General features: G+C 43.5%; 1 protein-coding gene across 1 annotated transcript in view; it reads right to left on the bottom strand.

Annotated features, from left to right (window-relative positions):
* NAMPT (nicotinamide phosphoribosyltransferase) overlaps positions 1 to 25,960 on the bottom strand; it is a 293,185-nt gene that overhangs the window by 208,757 nt on the left and 58,468 nt on the right. The window lies entirely within an intron of this gene.

Here is a 25,960-nt window from a genome sequence, read left to right as displayed (position 1 = left end):
TTATGGTTGGTGGGAAAATCGATGCGGTCTGCCCTAAGAACAGTATGGATTTTTTTTTAATACATTGACATATTTGTAATTTTATCTCATTTAGTTAAACACATACGAGCTACAATTAATTAACATATGGAAAATAAGGGCTGGTTGCACGACTAAGGATTCCAGGTAAGATTCTGAGCATATACTTTCAGCGGGTCTCCGGGTAGTTTCTTCACTTGCTTTACATCACTAGCTGTTCGTCAGTACTGGACTTTCAAGTTTCACAACAAAAATCCACGCAAATCATGTCCAACGATTACTTTTGACTTCTATTGCAAGCAGTTGTATCGGCATGGCTATTTTTTGTGACCAACAGTTACTGTGGCCGCGGCGTGGAATTTGTGTATAAAATATATTTTAGTTGACACACCTACCGATATTACCGGCAGTCTATTCAGACAGTTTAAACATGCATCAGACTTTAGGGGGAGCAGGTGGGAATATGGTTTCTGCCGCCTTTTACAGCTTAATGTTTGTGGGCATCAAAAGGCTGTTGTGCAATGAAACGTATTATCAAAGCAAAAGGAAGGGGTCTGGGGGGCGCTTATAGGTCCAGCATACAAGTCCCTAGGATATATCAATGCAAAAAATGTATGCAGTTCCTGGTGAAAGTGATAGGTGTAGAGGATTGATCGGTATAGCTATATGTGCAAAAGTAAGAGGGAGAGTCTCCCACTTTTGGAACTATGGCCCTCACACACCTGGCAAGGTGCCATGCTTCATCATGGGGCTTGCTCATCATCAGGCCAGTGCTGCAATGCCCGATGGGCACCCTATGAGGGGCTCTGTCGGAGAGCTTTTGTTGCCAAGCCGTAAGGTGAAGTGCGGGTGTAGGGCCGTGGAGTGTAGATGAGAGTCAAGTGTGTGGGTACTGTAAGAGAAATTAAAAACTTGTGAATTCGTACTCAGAACAAATTTAAAAAAAAAAAAAAAAAAAAAAAGTCGGTGTGCCTGCTCGTTCTGGTTAAAAACTGGGTTACCACACCACCGATATAATGTTCACTGGTTACTAGGAATTTTAAGTGTAGGTTTTGCAGCAGCTCAGTGGCTTGCTCTACCAGTTTGGCATGAAACGTGTCCTTATGTCCACGACTTAATTTTAGATAGTCCATCTTCTACTAAGAGACCTGGTACACAGACAGCTATGCCCAATAAGAGAGAACAGAGCCCCCTGCCTACACTCTCACCCAACTGTGAAAAGTAGAATGGGGAAGAGGTGTACTTATGACACAAGAAATACACCCACTTTATCAAAGACTCCACCAGCAATACCTACAAAGCATGTACAACCACAACGAAATATTAATGATAACCGCGTACTAACCACATACCCTAGTTAAAGAATTTCTTTACCTACAGGTCAGTGGCGACCTTAATCTCGAAGATTACTCAATCCCAACCTCCTTAAAATTCCAGAAGTAAGAGAGAATCCACACTTAAGACACCTGTCATGACACTATCCACCAATGAATTTAAAATGTATAAATTCACAGCAACCTATTTCATATCCTCCAACCACAAAGCTAGACTTTCAGCATCAGGCGACTGGCAAAACTTAAAGCAAGCCCCTATTTTTGGATCTAACAAAAGTTCATTTTCAAAACAAAGCTTGTCTGTCAACCTCATTCTCAATTCACCTAGATCACCAAATACCTTGTCAAACGTATCACTCAGGCTGTAGTGCCCATACAGGAAGGTGAAAAGAAAAAGAAACTATGCCCATAATCATGGGTAAGAAGTTACCTTTCCTGCAAGGTCTTCCAAGATGGTTCTTCTTTTGTTGGACCCTATATGTTGGCTGCCTTTGAGATGCTGTGCATTTTAACCCTGCTAACCAGTGGTAAAAAGGCCTGCCCCCCCCCTCCCACCCCCCCCCTTTAAACATGGTCAAATTGACATATTCCTAATGGATATATTTAACTGGCCTATAAGTCCTTAGAATATGGTACAAAGCGTACCCAGAGCCTGGAAGTTGAATGCCACTAGTGCAGTGCTATGCCATGCCATCCACTACACTGGCAAGGCAAACATGGATTCAGGCCCATTGTAGAAGAGTAAAAACTGATTTGACTTGTCAAAATACATCCTATATATATATAAACCTCTTTTAAAAAATATGAATAAGTCACCCTATTGTAAAGGCCTAGTATCCCACATGCAGTGTGCATGGTATTTGAAAGTAGGACAAGTAGAAAATGTATGTTAACATATTCTTGCAGTGACTAACACACAAAAGCTATTTTTCATTGGGGCAGGCATAGCAGTCCCAGTCTAAAACCAGAGTACTGATTAAAATTCTAATACTGTATCTCGGGAATGTGACTAGCTAGAACAATATACAACTATTTTTTATAGTTATTAAAACTCCAATTCAATAATGACGTTATATCATTTTAAAATAGCAAGGAAAAGTAACTGTTAGAATGTTACCCTGTACCTGCAAGAAATATCAGAAAGCTAATTAGTATACACTCTGTCAGCTCCCATCCAGTGATTAGACTTTGAATAGGTGTGAAATGCATCCCAGGAGCAAACAATAGGTTGACCTGAATGGGCAGAGAAAACTCCTCTGAGCTTAGCAGAATATTGAGGTTGGGGCAGTGGGCCTCATTTTGACAGCACATTGTTGAATATTGCTTGAGATATCTGTTGAGCCACATGTAACACTTCAAAGGGAGAGACAGGATGCCAAGACAATTCATGGGTATCCACTGTCTGGCTGCTGAAGAATCCTGCTTTTGTCCTACCAAACTTCTGTCTCTGGGTCTATTGTGGCTAGAGCGTGGCTGACCCAAACTGGATTTGTGTGTTAAATGAGTGAGGTCACTAGGATTACCATAGTACACTTTACACACACCCTTCCCTGCTCTGAGCTCAAGCTTAGCGTGGCTATGACTTTTGCAGTCTTTGAAATGTCCAAAGTGGGTAGGGTTGACCCTGGGAACCTTTACCCCCCCCCAATGAATAGGGCATGTACAGGGGTCATTCCAACCCATGCGCTAGTGCAATGCTTGGCAGTTCAGTCTGGACTGTTCCCATGAGGCACACGGTCAAAACTGATTTGCATATAGCTGGGTCTGAACTGAGGTGGTGAAGTGAGCTAAAGAATGATGGATTGAACCCAAATCTGTGACTGGGGGTGAGTGTCTGAAAAGTTTCAGCGCTCCGTCCATCTCCTTGCGTTTGCTTTGTTCGCCCTAGATTGGTAGGGTATGCCAGACGTGGGTCCCTTGCTCACTTTGTCACTGGATTCAAGCTAGCTCAGCTGATGAAGGGTGTTACCCAGAAACCGGTCCCAGGATGCTCTTTTCCGGTTCAGGAAAGACCTGGCCTGGCAGTTCAGTCTGGACTGTTCCATGAGGCACAGGGTCAAGACTGATTAGCATATAGCTGGGTCTGAACTAAGGTGGCGAAGTGAGCTAAGGAACGGTAATGGATTCAACCCATATCTGTGACTCGCAGTCAGTGTCTGAAAAGTTTCAGCGCTCCGTCCATCATCTCCTTGTGTTTGCCAAGCGCTAGTGCCAGGCATAAATGTGGCACTTTCAGAACACTTTCTTCACCTGAAGAAGAACAAAGGAGAACTGGACATGCTGTCTGTGACCTGAGAGGAGCCCTGAAGGACTGGACCTGCTCTCCCTTTTACCCAGGACAAAGAAGTGGACTTGTGGATAATAAGGCTGACCTCCTGTTCAAACAGCTATGCCACAAGAGTCTTGTCCTGCAACTGCCAACTCACCAGTAGCAATAGAACCTGGACTGGACCTTGCCGTTGGCCTCTGCCTGACACCATATGAGTCTGAAAGTGCCTGCCCTGAGGTCTTGGAAGGGGGGGGGGGGGGGGGGGGTAGTTAAGTGTATTTCTCTGGTGGATTGGGAATTAAAGGACCAAGTTAGAAGATTACATATTTTCCTAGGACTAACCTGGTTGGTGTATCCAACCGTGCTCCATCATGGTCTGCCTCAAACTGTGGTCTATGTCCCGGTCTACTGCGACCATTAATTATCATTGGCTCTTTGTGGAGCTATTTCTGCTTAGAATATAAAACATTCATTTCTCTGGATTAGCTTATTGGATTTTTGTCATTTCGGTATAAGTTTTGTAATTGAATTTCTACTCTTTTACTAATTTGTTAGGAATTTGTATTGCTTTGTAATTTGACTTTATTACTGCTTTGGTACTGCATAACTAATTTACATATTGCCCCCAAGCTAAGCCTGTTTGCTCTGTGCCAGAGCGAACATGGGGTTGAGCTCAGGTTAATTTAGTAAAATCGAGGGCTGACCCAAACAGAGTTGTAATTATTCCCTGTGGTGGGTATTCACACACCCCGATTAATAATCCAATTTCTTACACTGTGGTTCACAGATATTCAGAAAACTTGTGCAAGGCATCCTTTGAACATATGCGCTGCCCACCCCTTTCACACCATTAATTCTCAGACACACAAGAACCACATTCCACAAGCTATCTTTAGCACAAAATAAATGACTCCCGGCAACAGTTCTTGATACCACAGACACAATGCATACACCCCACACCCTCAAAACAGAAATCCCAGTAGCAGTCCCATAAACGCAGGATCTATAACACCCCAGGCTGTCCCTTCAGAGAATAAAGATCAGGTCAACTATAATTCTCACTAAGTTTACAGCGACACTCACAGTTGAAAGTCCAACATCTTAGCCTTCACTAAAGCAGTTCACAAGGAATCTTTTCCTGACAAGACTGACTCTCGAAGGCCTCGGAAAAAAGATGGGAAAGTAGTGCACGTGAAGAACAAGGCCTTTCAAGTTCCTGCTTCTATTAAAAGCTCCCTCCAATATAATGAAGTCCCAACAACCTGAAGCACGTACAGATCAACTGTGTCCTGAGGAAACATTGTTCGATCAAGTTACAAGTACTACCACACTGCTGGCCCCCTGGAATGATAAAATCCCAGAATAAATACTCAGGGTACAACACTAGAGCACACTTAAGAGTGGATAAAATCGAAGGCACAAAACCAACCCAATTTCAATACCTGGGGTAACTTGTTAGATGCAGCACACCTGTTCTCAAGCACCATGCTCATCATACTCGGTCTCTCAAACACCTTCGATATCGTACACTACAATATTCTCATCCTTCACATCCTGTCAGTTGCGTACATTTTAGATAAGTTCCTCAAATGGGAAATGTCCACACGTCGGGATCCTCCAAAGGTCGCCAAAGGCACCTATTTATTAACATTTCCAGTAAATGTCTCGGGATCTCTTCAAATTGCATGATCTCCACTTTCTTGCATATGGCGATGCAAATATACATACTTCTCACAGGACAATAGGGAAGAGTTAAAAAAACTTCCAAAGGCTTAAATACAACAGAGCTCTGAATGAGCCAAAACAGTATCAAACTCTAAAACTAAAGCGGATAGACAAGTCCTAACCCCACCAACTTAGATGTGTGAGAACAGGGTGTAGAGCAAATTAATTTCTCAGAGACAAAAATAATATTAAGCCAAGAGGCCCCTGCATGAAACATAAACCTCACCGTCAATACCCAAATAGGAACAGTAGTACACATAACACTACGAAATGTATCAAATGAAAGGCCACAAACGCTCCCCCCTTTATTCTTCCACAAAAACACCATATGGCATAGGAGGTCTAGTTAACTCATGCCCGGACTGCAGAAACTCATGGGAATCTAATAAGACTCAAAATGCTTCAATGTGACTCATTTTCAAGCCAAGGAAGCACCATACCTAAGAAAGGTCCCCGATACCCCATAAATACCAGAATTCTGTTCAACAAAAATGCTTAGAAGCACAATAATAAGTTCAAGATAACCAACCTTCAAGATCAGCCCACTCTGATCAAGAAGATCTTCTAGAACCTAGAGCAAGCAAACAGAAGACATATGATACTCTGGCATTTTGCCTTGTCAAAAGGATGGACCTTGAGATGCTTTGTGTTCTGATGCACTCATCAAGCGTGGTAAGTGTTATATAAATGAAATGACAATACATCACAGTAAACAGGAAGGGTCCTTCATATAAAACTTTGAAAAGTAGGTTGAATCTCACAGGAAAAATGATGACCATGCTGCTAAATATGCTCCTAATGGAAATGTAGGTTCAATTGAACTAAGACCACATTTGGTAAAAACTAAAAACTCTACGACCAACACAGATAAATAAACATATGCGTAAGAGACGGTAATAAACCATGACTGAACAACTACTAAATTAAGTTCACTATGGTTTTACCAACAGAGCGAAGCCACTCATTTTGATTTATTTCGTAATCAGTTTGGTGCTGCAATTTGTAATCATGTGGTAACACATGCCATCTAAGGGTTACAGAAGAAGGACTCGACAGACAAGAAAACATCCACTATAAATGTGAAAGCCTAGATATAACAGTGAAAATCACCAACGGGTCCTTGGGTAACTTACAGGAAAAAGAACTAAATAAAGTTAATGGTTTGCCAACTAGAAAAACATTTTTCGCTGCTGTATTGAACTTTCACCAAATATAATAAACTTTCATTGATTTGGAGGCTGGGATAGCATACAGGTCGTGGGTTTATCACATTAGCTAAAACAGAACTATGTGGAGACAAACAAGACTGAACCTTGAACCAAGGCTACGACACAGATAACTTCTATATGCTGCTTTAGTATATAGATACAAGATGCCATTTTACAGTAGAAACTAGGGAATTAGTACACCTTGTTCCAAAGCAATGAACGTGGAGTACAATGGGAAGGGGCGGGGATGGTGGTCTCAAGTTTGAGTAAATTAACATTAATCAGAGAGGTCTGCAAACCGAAGGCAGGAAAGGACCTATAGCCTGTTAAGTTTCTCAATACAGCATAATCGTGAAGAACAACTTGTGCTGCAGTTCCACTTTACCGTTTTACACATGTAACTGTTACTATACGTGAAATCATCTCTCCCGTATAAATTTGCCACCATCTTTTTTTTTTCCATACAAAGGAACATCTTCCATATGCACTGAATACAGTGAGCATCGTGTGATCACGTCTGTGTCGAATATGAGATTTTTATGTAACAAAACACTTACCTGTAGGCTTTAATGCAGAAAAATAAAAATATACCCTTTAAATGCCTAAATTCACAAAAAATACAAAAGTATACAAACCCACAGCAGCCAAAGCAAAATGCCATAGAGGGCATCCAGCACCAAAACCCTTGTCTACAATAGCAATATTTTAAATTCCTTGTAAAAAAACATCTATCAGTAGGTTTTAATGCAGAGTACCAACAATCCACATGTAATGGCCTATTGTCTTTAGCATATGCTTTTTACAATCAGTCATGTCTACCGCCTTTATCATAACCTTTCATCATAAACAACCAGGCCTGTAACCATCATTTGCTTGTCACCATAACCAACTCAGACGTAGTGTGTTGGTCATAAGTGTTCAAACAAGGCAAGCATTAGGAATATTGTAACAAAAATACAAATATGTCAAAAAAGACAGTTGTCAAAACAATATAAAATGCCTGCTAATAGAGCCAATTAAGGATTACCACAAGGCAAATCTTCTCTCACCCATGATTTGTTAGGGTGGGTCCAGAGCTTAATTTGAACTTGTGGTTACAGGCAGGGCCTATCGGCACTTATTATTGGGGACCAGGGCTTACTTTCCCTCTACAGACTTTGATCCAGAGCAAGGGACAGGAAACATGCAAATAGGGAGACAGGAGGAGGAGGAAGGGAAACACTGAAAACAGTGGTTTGAGGGAGACAGCAGGAGTGAAAAAGAACCTTCAAGAGTGAGATAAAAGGAGAGGGACTCCCTCTCCTTTTATCTCACTCTTGAAGGTTGTGGATTAAAGGGGCCTCTGATGGAACAAGACTATTCAGCCTTGGTATTCAGTGCCCAGACATTGGATAGTGCCAGCTGCAGGCTTCTGGTAAAAACTGAGCTCCTGCACTTATTCTTTTTCAAATTATGCACTAGATGAATAACCAAAACAAAAGGCCTTGTCTGCTACAGCAAACTGCAAGATCCTGTGAAACAAAATACCTGAATGCAGACTTTAGCACAGTGTAACAATTCACCCGTACAAACCTATTGCCTTTAATGCATGCACTTCGGAACAAGTAAGACCTACTTGCTTTGCCAGAACTTTCATTATATATTAATTTTGTCAGATGTCCAATATGGCTTCCGGGAAGGTTTGTCAACTACGGACCAATGTGATATCTAAATACACAGTGGCTCAACCGGACGCTCTGTATTTAGCTTTTAAGGACCTTACATTAGCTTTTGACTGGGTTAACGGACTAAGTTGTGGGACATATTAATCTCTTTGGGAGTGGATGCATGCATTGTTCACCTACTTATATCACTCCATGCCCACACGACGGCGGAAGTGAGATTTTCCCATGAGGGAGACCTTTACAATCACTTTAATTGCATAAATATTGTAGAAAGGGACTGCGCCAAGGCTGTATTTATGCTCCTTTTTTATTCTCGGTTTACATTAATGGCCTCGAGGCTGCCCTTTTGGCACTCCAGTAGGCAGGAGAGCTTTAACATGACTACTTTATGCCGACAACACGGCGCTCATGGCCCGTACAGGTCGGGGTCCGCAGGTTTTAATAGATGGTTTTGTGGCATTTATGGACAGGCTGGACCTATATTAATTTTACTATGTCCTATGTTTTAGTGGCGGGTCCCTGGGGGCTCCGGATGAAAAGTTTTAAAGCTGGTAACCATACCCATGGCAAGGTCCTGGCTTTTTCCTATCTGGTTGTATTATTTGATGACACATTACAGTGGGAAGTCCTCCTAGAAGGGAAGCCAAGTGAGCTGAATAAATGCTTGTGTGCCATCACTAGTTTTGCAAGTAGATTGGGTTCATGAGCCCCGGAGGTCATCATAAAACTGTATGTCTAAAGGCTTTTTCAGAGATTTATACAGCCGTGAAATCTGGGGGTATGTGCCCCCACACAGGTAAAAGAAAATCAGTTATTGCGCCAGATCCTGCGTATCCCCTAAGGCCCACCAGTCTGGTCTATGCATGAAGAGCTAGGGGTTGGTTACCTGGCAGATCAAGTGGCAATCAAATCTTTAGTGTGCTGGATAAAGATATGGACAAGCCAACATAAGGGATACGATACGTAAAGGAGTCTTTCCAGGCTATAGGAAGGCCAGACATTTTCTTTGCACAAGACACTACGTTTCGGGGATGTCAAAATTATAAAAGACCTACATCATAAATGTTTTACTGTTAATCGTGAAAACACTGAGCTTAGTAAACTATCAGTGAGGGCCTATGTAATGTTAATATCGGTTCCAGGTATCGAACCATACCTTTTGGCCCTAACTAGTGCTCATGATAGATTCCTAATCACTCGTTTCAGATTCAACCAGCGTAATCATTTTTTTAGCATCCCCGGCATTTTTTTTTCCTGGCAGACCAAAGCAGTCTGTGTCTGCGATCTCCGCATGACACGTTACATTTTGTACTATTGTGTAAAAAGCTAAAGTGGCACTCTTGCACTTACAGTTGTTACCCAACCCCTTTACAACCTGTGCAATGATAAGGTTTTTGCGGGCCGCTTGCAGATCTAGGCTCCCCAGAATGGACTAAATTTGTGCGGCCTGCATTGTTAAATTTCTTTTATCGTGAGTGTGTACAGCCTTGTCCCCCAGAGTTCTCAATTTGCATTGTTTTAAAATCTTAAGATATTTTAGCTGCATGAAATGTTTTTTTTTAAAAAAAATTATTACATATTTTAAGGTGTATTTTCCTTTTATTGCGGTATGACTATCTTTTATGGATGAGTTTGCACCCGAATATATATACACACATGCAGACATATATACATATACACACACCTAAGGAAATAAAAATCCTAATGAAGCGATCAGGTCTTTTTTCTTTACCATTGTTATGAGAGTGTATCCAACACAGACCTAATGAACTGCGCATAACCTGGTAACCATCAGGCATACAGTTATAAAATACAGTAATAAAGATTACAAATCTGCACATAATTCCAGCTTGCAAAACAATGCACACCTACTTTTATTTGGCCCTAAAAATCATCTCCAAATGCAAATGTCTTGCATGTTTGCGAATGGACATTTGTTTTCATACCCACAGATATGACCGCCAAGATTTTAATGAGCTTTAAGCCATAATTTAATGAGGGACAAAAACCAATGCCATACAAGGTTGAAGGAGTTTGTTATAATGTAATACAACATGCAACCTGGGATATTCAACTCCTAGCTTAGAGATGGAGAGCCCAGAAGACAGATGCATAATAAAACACGGGTAGATTTTCAATGTTTGCATTTTGTTCTTGTTTTACTTTTAGGCAAATGTATTTTGAAGACTCATTCAAATACTTAAAATGACGTAATCGCACCTTAATTGGATCAAGAGTTCTCAAAATCTCGAAGTAGTCCCCCTATTCCTCAGCATCTTTTCTATAATGGTTAAGATCAAGCAGTCCTACATTTATAGATAAATATTATTTGGTTTGGTTAATCAGGAGGCAAGAGGAGAGCTGAAGGGTTAAAATGCCTGAGAGGAATTTCACAGTTGATCTTTCTGAAATGCAAATCTACATATTGCCTAATTCAGGTTTTGAAGAGCTATAGAAACAAATCAAGCCAAGAGGAGGTTATATGCTAAAACTGGTTGTTAAAAGTTTGTCTTACTAAAAATGATGCAATAATGAGCAGATCAATAAACTATTTAAAAAAAAAAAAGCAAAATGACAGTGAACAAGTCACTTAAGGGAGGTCATGTAAATAAGGAAGTATTTATCATAAGGTAATCAATTGTTGATGCATTGAATTAGAGTGATTCCACAAACAATGCTAGTCCCAATTAACTCTTTCCATTTATTCAGATTCACACCTGGATGAATGCAAGAGAAGCAAACAGTGAAGATGGGTGGAGCACTTTTAATAACTACTGAACTAGCCTGTGCTGCAGTCTCCACCAGACATACAGCCAGCTGACAAGGACTTGTCAATCAACTGCAGCAGACCAACCAAGGGAGAAATACAACAAGCAATCAAGCATCTATCGTACCAACAACCTATGGGCAGGAGACTTCCCAACTTCCTGCTCATGAAGAAATCATGAAAAGATGCTGGTGCTGGATCAGTCACACCCTCCGCAAGTCAGCATCAAACACCACCACACAAACCCTCCCCTGGAACCCTAAAAAAACAAAAAAAAAAAAAAAAAGAAAAGAAGAGAGGAAGGCCAAGAAACACCTGCAGTCAAAGCCTCGTGGCTGACTGCAGGGAGATGGGCTTCGCCGGGAGTCAGAACAAAAAAGATGGCTGAAGAGTCCTGGTTGCTAGCCTATACCCCAGGAGAAAGGAGGAATAAGTAAGATTCACATCATGAAATCACTGACTGTATTCAACGCAATTTGGATACTGAAATAGAAGCTATATCAAGTAACTTATGAACCATCGACAAAATCTCTTTATGGCCAAGGTTAAATTAATTGAACATTAGAGAGTTGGAAATGAAACTAGTGGTTTAGTCATTTATACACATTTACCAAATGATCTACCTCGTTATCATTCCCTACTAACTTATTCAAAGACATTTTGAAATGTAGGATTCCTCAGTTAGTTCTTTTGTAATTGTTGCAGGTTATCGGATGCGATGAACACTATTGTATCTGAAGTAACAAACACTGACTCTTCAACATACATTATTCTCACAATGTTTTGGCATTTTCTTTTAAAAACGTTATTTATTTTTGTGATGTATACGCTGTATCTAAATCTGTACACCACTTATCACTGTACCTTACCCTACCCTACCCCTTTCAGACTGCAACCACCCAAGGATGGCACCTCTGTGCAAGGATGAGACCTCAATTGTGACAACACTTATGCATTTTGTCTTGGCGTCAGAACATCAAGACAGGAGCTCCTGCAACGGTTGTAAAACAAAGGCTACTATGTTGCTCCAGAAAGCGCTGTAGCCTGAAACATTTTGTGAACGCTTACAGTGGGGTTAAAAGTTGCCCAGCAGAACATCCGAAAGGATTAAGGAGATCAACCGACCAGTAGCTCGTAGGAGATGGAGCAAGATTTTGGGAAGAACTGCCCATCTTCGGCTGGGCTCTAATATACAAATAACGCCTGCCCAAGACCAACCACTAGTCAATGAGTAATCAGGCGCAAGTTAGGAACTTGGAAAAGTATTCTCTATGGAGAAAAAGACCAGCTCCAGTTGGTGCAGAGCAGGCTTCAAGGAGTTTCAGGCCTTTAATAAAGAACTTTCCGGATTTAAGTTTGCATTTTGCAGATTCTGGACTCTGATTTCCAAGGTCAGTGAGTGCACTTTACAAAATGGCAAAGACTTGATTTTCTGTTCATCAGTAGACAGGATACTTCGCTTCAAGTGAGCATTCCAGGTTTTGAACACATGTACCAACAGATTTACTCCTCCTAAAAAGTACTCTAAAGAACTGGCCAGAAAAGGCCTACCCTTCTGGATACATTTTGGGTTTCTTTGACGAAGCCTAAGGCAGAGTCTTGGAACTGAGGAACAAGATCTCCTGAGCTTAGTCTGGTGTAAAGGCTTTAGTTTGTGCAAAGACTTCACTATATGTTGAACACAGAATGGAAAAAGGTTTGTGGTAGTTAAAGAGACTTTTGTTGTAATATGCTTGTGAAACCAGAATGTTCCCTTGACCAAAGTTCTAATGAGTCCCTCTCTGCAGTATCTCATGTCCATGACTTCTAACACCCTTATGACCACATCCTTCAACGCTACAGGTATACCCACATTCTACCAAGGTAACCGGCTTCAGAATTGGTGTGCTGAAAGGTAGGAGAATCTTGCTATTATCGAAAGATCCTAATTTCCTATAATCTCATGAAAACACTATTGAGCACCTTGCTGAGCCCCACTCACTTCATTTTGGCATGGTTGTAATTATAATACTTGTGGTTATTGCACTAAGGTACTGTGTGACAATGGATGCCATCAGGGACGAATTCTGTATTAGGGGTCTTGGGCTGTGCCCCCTTGTAATTATTTCTATGACATTCCTGTACAAATATTAAATAGATCAATTTAGAGGTACGATTTCATCTCTAAACAAATGGATGTATTCGAGTCTGGGCTATCTGTCCCAGGCTGCCTGACTAGCATTGCTCTGAAGCAGTAGAGAAAATCCAGGTAGTAAATCAACGTTCATAACCGTGATACACGATACAGGGCTTGCAGTTCTAAAGCCATTCATAAGGAATCAATGCCGTTGTAGTCTATGGCAATAGCCACTGTAGGCCAGTGACGCTTTCAGCGTCATGGTTTCAAGAGCTAGAGTCTCTGTCCCTGCGTGAGCACAGCCGTCCGTCATCACAGGCATAGATCCCATCGTTTTCCATTCATCACAAGGAGTGGAAGCAGACATGTGTTTTGGTGCCTTGTCCTAAGGTAACGGTAAGTGTTAGAATGCTAATCTTCTGTTATACATAGTGTGCTAAGACTCCTCACCACACTACCCTCCCCCACTGTGACACCCCAGGGCCTGGCAGCACATCGCTGGCCCAGTTAGAAGTGGAGCTGCTGCATTTGTTCCCATGCGAAATTGATACAAAAGACTAGCAGGCCAGGGTTCTTGTTTCCTTGTGAAGTTCAGAGTCAAAAGCAAAGCAAGAGAAATATGCTTACAGTAGACAGTTATCTACTGTAGGACATTAAAACTGGCTCTATCTTCCGGCCCTTAATAACATAAATGCCAAAAACATGGAATGATTTACAAACAATGAATGTTAAAAACATTGAGGCAATGCATGTCAGCGATTTAGTTCCGCTCTTATTTAAAGTTTTACTTAATCTTGCCTTGCTCAAGAATGAGCTATTTAATCATGTGTTTCATTCTGTATTTTTTTCCTAGCATACTTTGAGCTATGCAGGTGTTTATGAGGGGCTTTGATTGAGAGCTCTGACGCTAAAGCCAAAGCAAATTGCCTGTCAGTGGGTTGGCCTCTACAGAGCACACAGAACAATGGTCATGCATTCAAATTGTAATTGAAATTTTGCGAAATTGTGTGTGAAGGGGGTGCACAGATGGCAAAATATTTACATGTCAAAAGCAAATGTAAATAAACTGTTTAAATGTGAGTGAGTGCAGTGTATGTTTGGAAGTGGTGAAGTGAGGGAGATGAAAGGAAGTGCATTCGGGGGAGAAGTGAAGGGGGTGCTGAAGAGGAAAGAGGTGGCTGAAAATGTACCGATTTTTTCTTCAATTTTTTTTCTCAGGAGGAGGATCCAGCCTGGACCTCCACATTTGGCCATTAAGCTAGCCCGCAGCGCTCAATACATAAGTCATACCTAACTTTTATGACCCACTACTTTCAAAAGAGTAAACAGCAAATCGCCTACATCCCAGTGGACCAGTGGCAGTAAATTAGCAAATAAGTGACTCAACACAGCAATCCACCTACACACCCCTGGGGTCGGCAGAGTGATCCAGGCCAGTTTTGTAAAAACAGAAATCAAGAGAACAATCAGTCGAACATACGCCCCCCCTCCCCCCCTCCAGCACCCCTCAAAGTCTACTTTAGAACAATAACTAGCTATTCAGTCAAAAACCCTGGCTATAAATAAAAGGCCATGTTGAGGGCAATGAAGATGTGAGAGCCTCAGGTGGTGTCTATGACTCTATGTCCGTAAGTAAGCGTGCATGTCAATTCTCTGAACTCAGAGGAGAGAATCTAGATAAAGGGCGCCCACAGTTCCGGTTAGGAGGAGCGGCCCAGACTTGTGGACAAGTACAGCTTCACCATCCCCAAAGTGAACCACAACTAATGGAGCAAGGAGGCATGGTTCAGGATCCCGTTTGTGCCCCGTACAGAAAAAGTATGACCTGTTGAGCAGCCCCCAGGGCCAGAGCTATTTGAATCCCCCCGTTAGCGTAGTGGATAAGTCAGAGGGTTTAGTATACCCAGGAGGATGTAGCAGAGAAGCTTGGGATGTAAGTATCAAAAGCCGAGTCTGTATCTTTCAGAACCTGGTCCCAGCACCGGGCAAACTTCGGGCAGTGCCACAAAAAGTGAAGCAGTGTTCCGGTGTCCCCACATCCCCACCAACACTCCTTTTAACGCTGTGTCAGCCATTTTGGAAGTCTCTCCAGGGTGAGATATTTCGCCTCAGTACCAACCATGTTGTGCTCTGTGTGGTGTGTGTCCTATAAAAGCTGTGCCCCCCCACCCCCCTCTTTAGCAGAGAGAGTTCTGCTCAGTTCCACCTTCCAGCGTAATTGCCCCTTAAATTTAATCAGTGATGGGACCTTTCTCAACAACGCATAGAGTTCAGTGATAACGCATTTGTCGTTTAATTTAAGGAGAAGCAATTTCTCAAAGGGGGGGCGAGCGTTTGAGTTCATAGGCCGTCCCATCCCTGGTCTGTTCCCGGGTCCGTCACCCAATGTAAAAGTTGTAAGTTTCGTATACGGTCAGACTCTGCTAGGGAATAGTTAGCTTTAAGCTGGCCAAAGGGGATAAGTCCCTGGATGTCAAAGAGGCAACCCACCTGCTAACACCACCCCCGGTCCTGCCAGCATAAATAGTTCTGGTTGAGATGAGGCAAAGCATATTCCACCCAATCAAAGTACAGGCGTTTGAGAATCCCGAGGACCCCTGTTCAGTTGTGTGTGGCTTTGAGTCCTGAAACAGTCAGTTACAGACTTTGCCGTCTGCAGCAATGGGTTTCTGCCGGGAAGGGGGGGTAGACTATGAGCTTCCCATCACTACATGTTTCATGGCTTCCCAGTTAGAGGCCAGGGAGGTCACCCCAGTGTAAATGCTTAGGAGATAGTTTGCTAAAAAAAATCCCCAGAGTTTTATATAGCGCGAACTTGACCCGAATCGGGTATCAGAGCGCTTTACATAGCACCAGTTGCATTACAGGAGGACACATTCATTTTTGTTAGGCACGGGGAGATTAAGGGATTTGCCCCGATATCACAGGATGATCAGCGTCCTTGCCGAGGCTCGAACCCAGTTCCCCAGATTCGAAGTCGACCACCCTTGCCGTTAGGCCAACTCCTTTCCCCAAGCTATTGCTTTCTGTAGGGAGTCAACCATAGTTTGAGACTGCAATAAGTATCTCGAAGACGCCAAATGGAACTTCTGGGTTGGGTCATAGGCAATCTAAGAGATGGAGACAAGAGGGCAGGCCTAGAGAGCAAACGAGGCACAACAGACTATTCGGATGCAAGAGCTAGCAGGGCAGGGGTCGCCATGTGCAATATGTCTTATGCATGTCTGCATAAGTCTTATGTGCAGCTGAATAATTTGTGTTGTCGCCGGCAGACATCCATGGTCCACGAGCCAAAGTAACCTCCTTGGCCAAGAAAGCCCCAGTCTGGTCGGAGCCTGTCCAGAGCGGTCAATGCAAGGCCAGTGTCTAAGCAGGTTCTTGTGCCCACCTACCAAGACAGCTGCAACAATAGTCTGAAGCACTGGAGCCAGGGAGCTCATTAGTAAGGGATCCCGTCGATCGTTGGGGCATAGATGCTCACCAAGGTAAAGTGGACGGTGCCCGCCGCAAGGCTAGGAGGCATGACTTCACTATCATGGATGGGATTTCTCCCCTAAAACCCAGTGAGAATAGGATGGTCACCCCGCCTTTCTTCATAGAGTTTGAGGAACAGAATTGGTGTGGAAACCAGCAAGACTGCATTCTATGGAAATCTTTAGCGAGCAGAGGAGTGTCATGCAAGAGACAAATATCACGGCCGGACTGTTTAAGAAGGGAAAGGACTTCTGACCTTTGTGAGATTGTTAAGGCCACGCACATTGAAGTGGTTATCCTTAAGGTCTCGGAAAACGAGACACAAGAGTAAAATGCTGCGTGGGCCCCCCCCTCCCCATTAAGCTGTCAGGACCTAAACCAATGAAGCATCTTCCTCCACAGCTGACCACCACTGTGTGATCTGAGTAGCCAAGGGGGTACACCCATTTAGAAGGAGCACCAACACTCATAAAACAACCCCAACAAATCAAGTAAGGAAACAAATAACCAAGGAATCCAGCAGTCACTTAACCACTGAATCAGAGTGAAACATGACCCTGGCGGTCAAGGCCAGAGCCAGAAGTAAGACGGGGGTGCGGGGGAAAGAGAAGAGTCTCATCCACATTGAGTCCATTGTACCTGTAGGGTGCTCCAGGACCTCTGGACCCAGTCACAGCCCCATGCAGCCCCACTTTCCAAAAGAAAATGAAGGCATTGCCGATCCCTCAATTTAAGAGGCGTCAACCCTGCCAGTGTCACCTGTCAATGAGGCCAGTACAGACTTTCTTTCCATCTGCATGGTCTCTGGGTCAGGGCACAGTCTGTTAGGAGAGTTCTTGGACCGCTGCCACTGTGGGCACTTCCGTGCTATTTGGCCCTGCGGATCGGTCTGTCGTTCCTCCGGTAGCAGATCCTCAATGCCAAACACTGGGCAGGCCTCCATGAAGGATCGAAGCTGGTGGAGTTTGCCCCCAAATCAAAAGATGATCCGAAACGGATGACCAGAAGAGGAGATAAAGGCATTCTGCAGATTAGCGGTGATCGGTGGAATTTGCACCGTTTCTGAAGGGTAAGGGTCACCAGGTCCTGATATAATGACGGTGTATTGCCTCTGAATTGATTTAGTGTACATCATGGGCCTTGCGCAGAATACTCTAAGCTGAAAATTATGGACGCATACTAAAATGTCCGAAGGAGGACCTTCCTCTGGTTTTGGCTGACCCACCCGCTGCAACCGTGACATCTTAATCTCCAGATCGTCAGAGGCCCCCAGGATGCGGTGAAAGAGTGCCCCTCAATGTTCTCCCAGGTCAGCCGACTCTGCGTTTGTCGGAACTAACATGATGCGAACGAACATGGTTACGCCTGGACCGATTTTCCAGGTCCTCGGCATGGGCCTGGAGGCTGATCTGTTCTTGAAGTTGAAGTACCTCTTGCTGAAGCCACTCAACTTATTAAACAAGACTGCAGTCCTTATCCTCAAGAGCGGAGACCCTGTCTCCCACCTCCTCTAGCTCTTGGCATACCTCTCGCAGATCCGAGGAGAGGTCCTTTTTGAGTGTCTGCAGGTCCTTGTGCAGGAACACCAACAAGGCTTCCAGGAAGGAATGGATCACCGGGCCCTCCACATCACATTCGCTGGGGGATGCTCCGAACTAGTTTTGTCCCCAGATTACCCCCCCCCCCACACACATTGGGCTTCAGCAGCATATTATGATAAGAGCGGCCCTCCTTTGCCCTGGCCAAAGACATGGCATTGTGCTTGATCGTTGAGGGCCACTGCAGCCCCCGGAGTGTTGGCGGGGGGGTGGATAGCACCTTCTCAGTACGAATCTTAACCAGACGCACTGCGTGAGTAGTAGATCGAAGACATGCCACCCACCCCCTTCCCCCCCCCCCCCACCTCCCCCCAGTATGTCCAGTCACGGCAGAAGGGGGAAGCTGCAGGCTATAAACTTGGATAGAGGGGGTTGGCCCCTTGCTGTGGAGGGCCCACTGTAATGGCCCGAGCCCACTGGGCCTCCGCCAGCCACTCAGAGGCTCAATTGTCTATCTCCAGCCCTACCGGGGGAGGAGGAGGAGGGCTGGGACTGAATGTCGAACAACAGTCACCACCTGGGGGCCAGGCCTATGTCTACTTTCAAAGGGTCAGTTCGCTGGGCAGATCATGCTAGCAGCTAGCCGCAGGGCCCCAACCAAAGCTCCTCCAACAGCCACAGACGGCCAGGGCATACTTTTCCCTTATAGCCCTTCCACAGCGCCAGTAGGGGTGAGTCCAGGCCTAGGGAGCAGGCAAGTGGCGCAGTGGTCACGTGAGGTGGATGGGGGTCTTGCATCCAAGTAAGGAGTTGATCTATTGGCCTTCCCTCCCCTTCGGTACAATTCTAACAGATACCTTGCATCCACAAAGTCAATGGGGCTCTCAGAGAACCCGCATGCCCCAAATTCCCGTGCAGGCCCGGTCGGTGCCAAAGCCTGCTGCGCCTCTCGTGGACGCTGCGCCAAAGAACCCTCGCTGCAGCGGCCAGCCTAACTAACTAACACCAGATGCCTCTCACGTGGAGTCTCATCAGGCAAAGAGACTATCTCCGCATGCTAAGAAGGCCACACGGCTGGCCCAATGCTGGGTATACAGGGAGGTCTCAGCCCTGTCAGTTATGGTTAACTGTCAGCCATCTTGTCGGCCACAGAGCTGGCTGCTCTCCACACCCCAATTTTATATGGGCAGCCCACGACTCCGTGGGGGTACCCACAGTGTCTCCAGCAAAGCCGCGCCAATACTGCTGCCCTGCCCATGGCGGGGGAAAAAAATTGTGGCAGGCAGAGTGTTTAACAATGCTTTACTGGTGGTGAAGACAGAGCCAGAGAAGCACTACCTAGCCGCCCGCCATCATGGCCAAGGTTAGCAGCACAGTTTTTAGCCAAAAAGGTTCAAAATCCCAGGTTTAAGATTTGGCTATTTAGGCACTTTTAGCAACACTGCCAAGGGTCCAGGACTGGAGGGGCACTACGTGGGGGGGAGGGGGTTGGTTAGAACTCCCTTAGGCTGGGTCCTGTTGCGGGTTCAAGATTGAAGGAGCAGGAGGCCAGCTTACTAGCCCTTGGAGTCACTCTGGAACTGCTGGGTGCAGGTGATGAGAGGGCTCAAGCTGCAGGGCAGGCCTTTGAGGGTTCAAGGCATGCTCCAGGCAGCAAAGCAGTCCTTCCAGGTATAGCAAGCAGTCTTCTGGAGTACACAGAAGGCGACAGCAGCAGCCAGTCCTCTGAAAGTCTGTCAACAGGTCCAGAAAGCGAACTGAGGAGTAGGTCTGATGGTCCACTTGCTAGATTTCACCTGCACAGCGCTTGTATTTAATACATCTTAAAAGGGGGATCTCCTCAGTTCCCACGGCCGAATTAATGTGTTCATTCGCTTTTGTGTGGAACTTTTTTTTTTTTTTTTACTTCCACTGGATGAAGATGTTTAAGATACTTCTTCAAAAGTGGTTCACACTGTTTAAGCCCCATTAACAGTCAAGATGAGATATCTTTCCACGGATAAGGTAGACAGCTCCTAACAGTATGCTGGAATGCTTGCATTGTATTACTTAGTTGTTACAGCAGATGCTTTAGCCTTTAAACGTTTGTAGCATTTCCTATTCATGCTTCAGTACCTTTTTTGGCACTTTGTAGGCATTATCAGATGGATTTTTTCCAACTTAATCTATTTGGACATTATGATCAAATTCTGAATGTTGTAATAAACACCTCCACGGAGTGCAGAAAACTCTGCAAACTCCACGAACGGTGAGGACTTCACAGCGCAGGCCTAGATAAAAGGGATTTAATAGGAGTGGTGCGGTGGGTGCAGCGGCATCAGGGCCAAAAGCTCTAAGGACCCCACTAAACACCAAATATTGCTATATTTTACTACTAAACAGGCAGTGACAAATGCAGCTACCTTGCAGGCAATAGGGTCATGATTTAAATTGTGCAGCAGGTGCAGTGGCACCGGGCCAAAAAGTTGTCAGAACTCCTCTACACACATAATATTGCTATTACATCAATTAAATTCTATTATTTCCCTCCATTTAATTTTTTTAAATGTTGCTATTACCTACCTGCACTATACCACTTGTTACAGCACAATATTTTGCCTTTTTGTATATAAAAAGGTCATAATGCTTTAACAGACTTTCTGTAATTTATATTGTACAACTACTCAGCAAGCTACAACTTACAACAAAAACAGCTTATTATTAATCACATAGGTGAAACCGAATGCATTTACCAATGCTTGTTACACACAGTGCCTTCTTTGAAGTAGAAGTTTCTAGAGAATACGCATTGATGTGCCTGAAGTTTCTGGTCTTCCCTGCACTCGCTCAAAGCTGGCTGCATGAATAATGCAGTGATGACAAATCCTTTGTGTAAAGGCAGGACACACCCTGTTCAGTTGCAAGGAGGCTGAGCCCAGCTACCCACCACCCACCCCCCCCCCCCCCCAACCCCCATTTGGTCCATTAGGGACATCTAATTCCTCTATTGTTTGGCTGTCTGGGAGAAATAAACAAAGCACAACTACTAACACCCCGTCCTGTGAACCAGGATAGTCTGTCGGCATCAAATAGTTTAGGGCAGTTAAATATCAACTTTCTAAAAAGGGCATTTTCAAAATTCTAACTTAAAATCAGATTTTACCATTAAAGAGGATTTTTAATTGCAATTTCTTAGACTCCAAACATTAAATGCTCACCTGTTATCAATCAAAAGTTACCACTAAATAAATGTAATAAGGCAACCCAATGTTGTAGGACCCACAGTAAGAACAAAACAAAAGATTTTACTACCTGGATATGTAAAACTTAAAAATAAACGTCCTAACTTTTAATTACAATGCTCCCTGCTTTATGGGCTACCTAGGGCTTATCTTTGAGGTGGCTTATATGCAATAAAGGGGGGAGTTTAAGGCTTGGCGAGAGGGTTATATTGCCAAGTCGAACTGGAAGCTTAAAACTGCAGTCAGGCTGTAATGGCAGGCCTAGGACATGTTTTAAGGGGCAACTTAAGTGGGTCATGCAATATATGCTGCAGTCTCACTAGTAGATTTCATTTAAAGGCCCTGGAGATATGCTAACCACGCTACAAGGAACTTATAGAAAAAGTAAATATGCCAATCATTGCAAGCCAATGTCTATCAGGTTTAAAAGGAGAGAGCACAACTACTTAACCACTGCTAACCAGTGTACGAGTCCAAAAGCCAACAATAACAAGTTCAGCAAAAATAGGAGGGTTGAATGCAAAAAAAACCTGGGGGGCACACCATAAGGCAAACTGGTCTGACACGACAATGCTATCTTGTGGCCACAGGCCTAGGTGCTCACCACATTTACAATTTGTTTTTCATACTAGTGTATTTAGGGCATTTGAAAATGTGGAATTGGATCATCAAACCAATTACACTGGTTCTAGATTTTGATAATGGATTAAGCCCAGTATTTATCTAAAATATTAAATGATTATAGCCGGTGTGATAGTGAATACGTTTCTTGATACAAGTGAACCATCTTTCAGGTAGCACCCATGAAGGTGAGTGAGCTTTGTCCAGATGGTGTTTTCTACACGTTGATTTTCAATCTATCCAAAAAAGAATAGGCAGGAAGCAGCACCATATCTTTTTAAGAAGAATCAGTTAAGCACTGCTGTGGTGCTTAAAAAAAGGCTCAAATGCCCTTGAACTGTGTAATAAACATTTAAGTACTGTGAAAACCAATTGGCAACTCTTCACTCCATATCAAAAAGGACAGAAAATGTGCAGCAACTAGCCTTTTACAGAAACCCCATCCAAACCAATAAAGTTCAAATGTCTTCAGGCGGATTAACAAAAATCCTGCCTTGACAAAGTGCCTATTCTATTCTTCTGATGCTCCTAAATTACTCATGCGGGCACACAAAGAAGAAATAAGCTCACATGTGAAATTCTTGGGATTTTCGGACTGCCAATTTACCAGTTTCCACACAAATACATATATCCTTCTCCTTTACATTAGAGGTCCAACATATTTTGGTACTAGTTCGGAATTCTAGCCCCAGATCTGTGATTAGCATGAGAGTATGCCCTATTAATTCCACTGGCTCACTTTTGGGTCTTGTATTTAATGCTATGGCAGGAACGGAGACTTGGGATTATGCTTCTCTTTTCTTTATTAGCAAATACAGCAGCCAATCAACTTCAAAGTACATCACCCATGAACGCTCACGGCTCCTCCTCCCCACCAATCACTGGGGATCATGCTTATGTATCAATGTCCATCAGACAGAAAGAAAGAAAGAAAGAAAGAGAGAGAAAGAGACAGAAAGAGACAGAGACAGAGACAGAGACAGAAAGAGACAGAGAGACAGAGAGACAGAAAGAGACAGAGACAGAGACAGAGACAGAGAAAGAAAGAAAGAAAGAAAGAGACAGAGACAAAGAAAGAGAGAAAGAGACAGAAAGAAAGAAAGAGACAGAGAGACAGAGAGAAAGAAAGAAAGAGACAGAAAGAAAGAGAGACAGAGAGAGACAGAGGAAGAAAGAGAGAGAGACAGAGAGACAGAAAGACAGAGGAAGAAAGAGAGAGAGACAGAGAGACAGAAAGACAGAGGAAGAAAGAGAGAGAGACAGAGAGACAGAAAGACAGAGGAAGAAAGAGAGAGAGACAGAGACAGAAAGACAGAGGAAGAAAGAGAGAGAGAGACAGAGAGACAGAGGAAGAAAGAGAGAGAGACAGAGAGACAGAAAGACAGAGGAAGAAAGAGAGAGAGACAGAGAGACAGAAAGACAGAGGAAGACAGAGGAAGAAAGAGAGAGAGACAGAAAGACAGAGGAAGAAAGAGAGAGAGACAGAAAGACAGAGGAAGAAAGAGAGAGACAGAAAGACAGAGGAAGAAAGAGAGAGAGACAGAGAGACAGAAAGACAGAGGAAGAAAGAGAGAGAGACAGAGACAGAGAGACAGAGGAAGAAAGAGAGAGAGACAGAGACAGAGAGACAGAAAGACAGAAAGAGAGAGAGACAGAGAGAGAGAGACAGAGAGAGAGAGACAGAGAGAGAGAGACAGAGAGAGAGAGAGAGACAGAGAGAGACAGAGAGAGACAGAGACAGAGAGAGAGACAGAGAGAGAGACAGAGAGAGAGACAGAGAGAGACAGAGAGAGAGAGAGAGACAGAGAGAGAGAGAGAGACAGAGACAGAGAGAGAGACAGAGAGAGAGAGAGACAGAGAGAGACAGAGAGACAGAGAGAGACAGAGAGACAGAGAGAGAGACAGAGAGAGAGACAGAGAGAGAGACAGAGAGAGAGACAGAGAGAGAGACAGAGAGAGAGACAGAGAGAGAGACAGAGAGAGAGACAGAGAGAGAGACAGAGAGAGAGACAGAGAGAGAGACAGAGAGAGAGACAGAGAGAGAGACAGAGAGAGAGACAGAGAGAGAGACAGAGAGAGAGACAGAGAGAGAGACAGAGAGAGAGACAGAGAGAGAGACAGAGAGAGAGACAGAGAGAGAGACAGAAAGAAATAAAGACAGAGAGACAGAGAGAGACAGAAAGACAGAGAGAGACAGAGAGAGACAGAAAGAAAGAAAGAAAGAGAGAGAGAGACAGCTCAAAGCTGGCTGCATGAATAATGCAGTGATGACAAATCCTTTGTGTAAAGGCAGGACACACCCTGTTCAGTTGCAAGGAGGCTGAGCCCAGCTACCCACCACCCACCCCCCCCCCACCCCCATTTGGTCCATTAGGGACATCTAATTCCTCTATTGTTTGGCTGTCTGGGAGAAATAAACAAAGCACAACTACTAACACCCCGTCCTGTGAACCAGGATAGTCTGTCGGCATCAAATAGTTTAGGGCAGTTAAATATCAACTTTCTAAAAAGGGCATTTTCAAAATTCTAACTTAAAATCAGATTTTACCATTAAAGAGGATTTTTAATTGCAATTTCTTAGACGCCAAACATTAAATGCTCACCTGTTCTCAATCAAAAGTTACCACTAAATAAATGTAATAAGGCAACCCAATGTTGTAGGACCCACAGTAAGAACAAAACAAAAGATTTTACTACCTGGATATGTAAAACTTAAAAATAAATGTCCTAACTTTTAATTACAATGCTCCCTGCTTTATGGGCTACCTAGGGCTTATCTTTGAGGTGGCTTATATGCAATAAAGGGGGGAGTTTAAGGCTTGGCGAGAGGGTTATATTGCCAAGTCGAACTGGAAGCTTAAAACTGCAGTCAGGCTGTAATGGCAGGCCTAGGACATGTTTTAAGGGGCAACTTAAGTGGGTCATGCAATATATGCTGCAGTCTCACTAGTAGATTTCATTTAAAGGCCCTGGAGATATGCTAACCACGCTACAAGGAACTTATAGAAAAAGTAAATATGCCAATCATTGCAAGCCAATGTCTATCAGGTTTAAAAGGAGAGAGCACAACTACTTAACCACTCCTAACCAGTGTACGAGTCCAAAAGCCAACAATAACAAGTTCAGCAAAAATAGGAGGGCTGAATGCAAAAAAAACCTGGGGGGCGCACCATAAGGCAAACTGGTCTGACACGACAATGCTATCTTGTGGCCACAGGCCTAGGTGCTCACCACATTTACAATTTGTTTTTCATACTAGTGTATTTAGGGCATTTGAAAACGTGGAATTGGATCATCAAACCAATTACACTGGTTCTAGATTTTGATAATGGATTAAGCCCAGTATTTATCTAAAATATTAAATGATTATAGCCGGTGTGATAGTGAATACGTTTCTTGATACAAGTGAACCATCTTTCAGGTAGCACCCATGAAGGTGAGTGAGCTTTGTCCAGATGGTGTTTTCTACACGTTGATTTTCAATCTATCCAAAAAAGAATAGGCAGGAAGCAGCACCATATCTTTTTAAGAAGAATCAGTTAAGCACTGCTGTGGTGCTTAAAAAAAGGCTCAAATGCCCTTGAACTGTGTAATAAACATTTAAGTACTGTGAAAACCAATTGGCAACTCTTCACTCCATATCAAAAAGGACAGAAAATGTGCAGCAACTAGCCTTTTACAGAAACCCCATCCAAACCAATAAAGTTCAAATGTCTTCAGGCGGATTAACACAAATCCTGCCTTTGACAAAGTGCCTATTCTTCTGATGCTCCTAAATTACTCATGCGGGCACACAAAGAAGAAATAAGCTCACATGTGAAATTCTTGGGATTTTCGGACTGCCAATTTACCAGTTTCCACACAAATACATATATCCTTCTCCTTTACATTAGAGGTCCAACATATTTTTGTACTAGTTCGGAATTCTAGCCCCAGATCTGTGATTAGCATGAGAGTATGCCCTATTAATTCCACTGGCTCACTTTTGGGTCTTGTATTTAATGC

The sequence above is a fragment of the Triturus cristatus genome, chromosome 4_1 (assembly GCF_964204655.1).
Source record: "Triturus cristatus chromosome 4_1, aTriCri1.1, whole genome shotgun sequence".
Classification (NCBI taxonomy): domain Eukaryota; kingdom Metazoa; phylum Chordata; class Amphibia; order Caudata; family Salamandridae; genus Triturus; species Triturus cristatus.
This window is presented reverse-complemented; position numbering and strand designations above follow the sequence as displayed.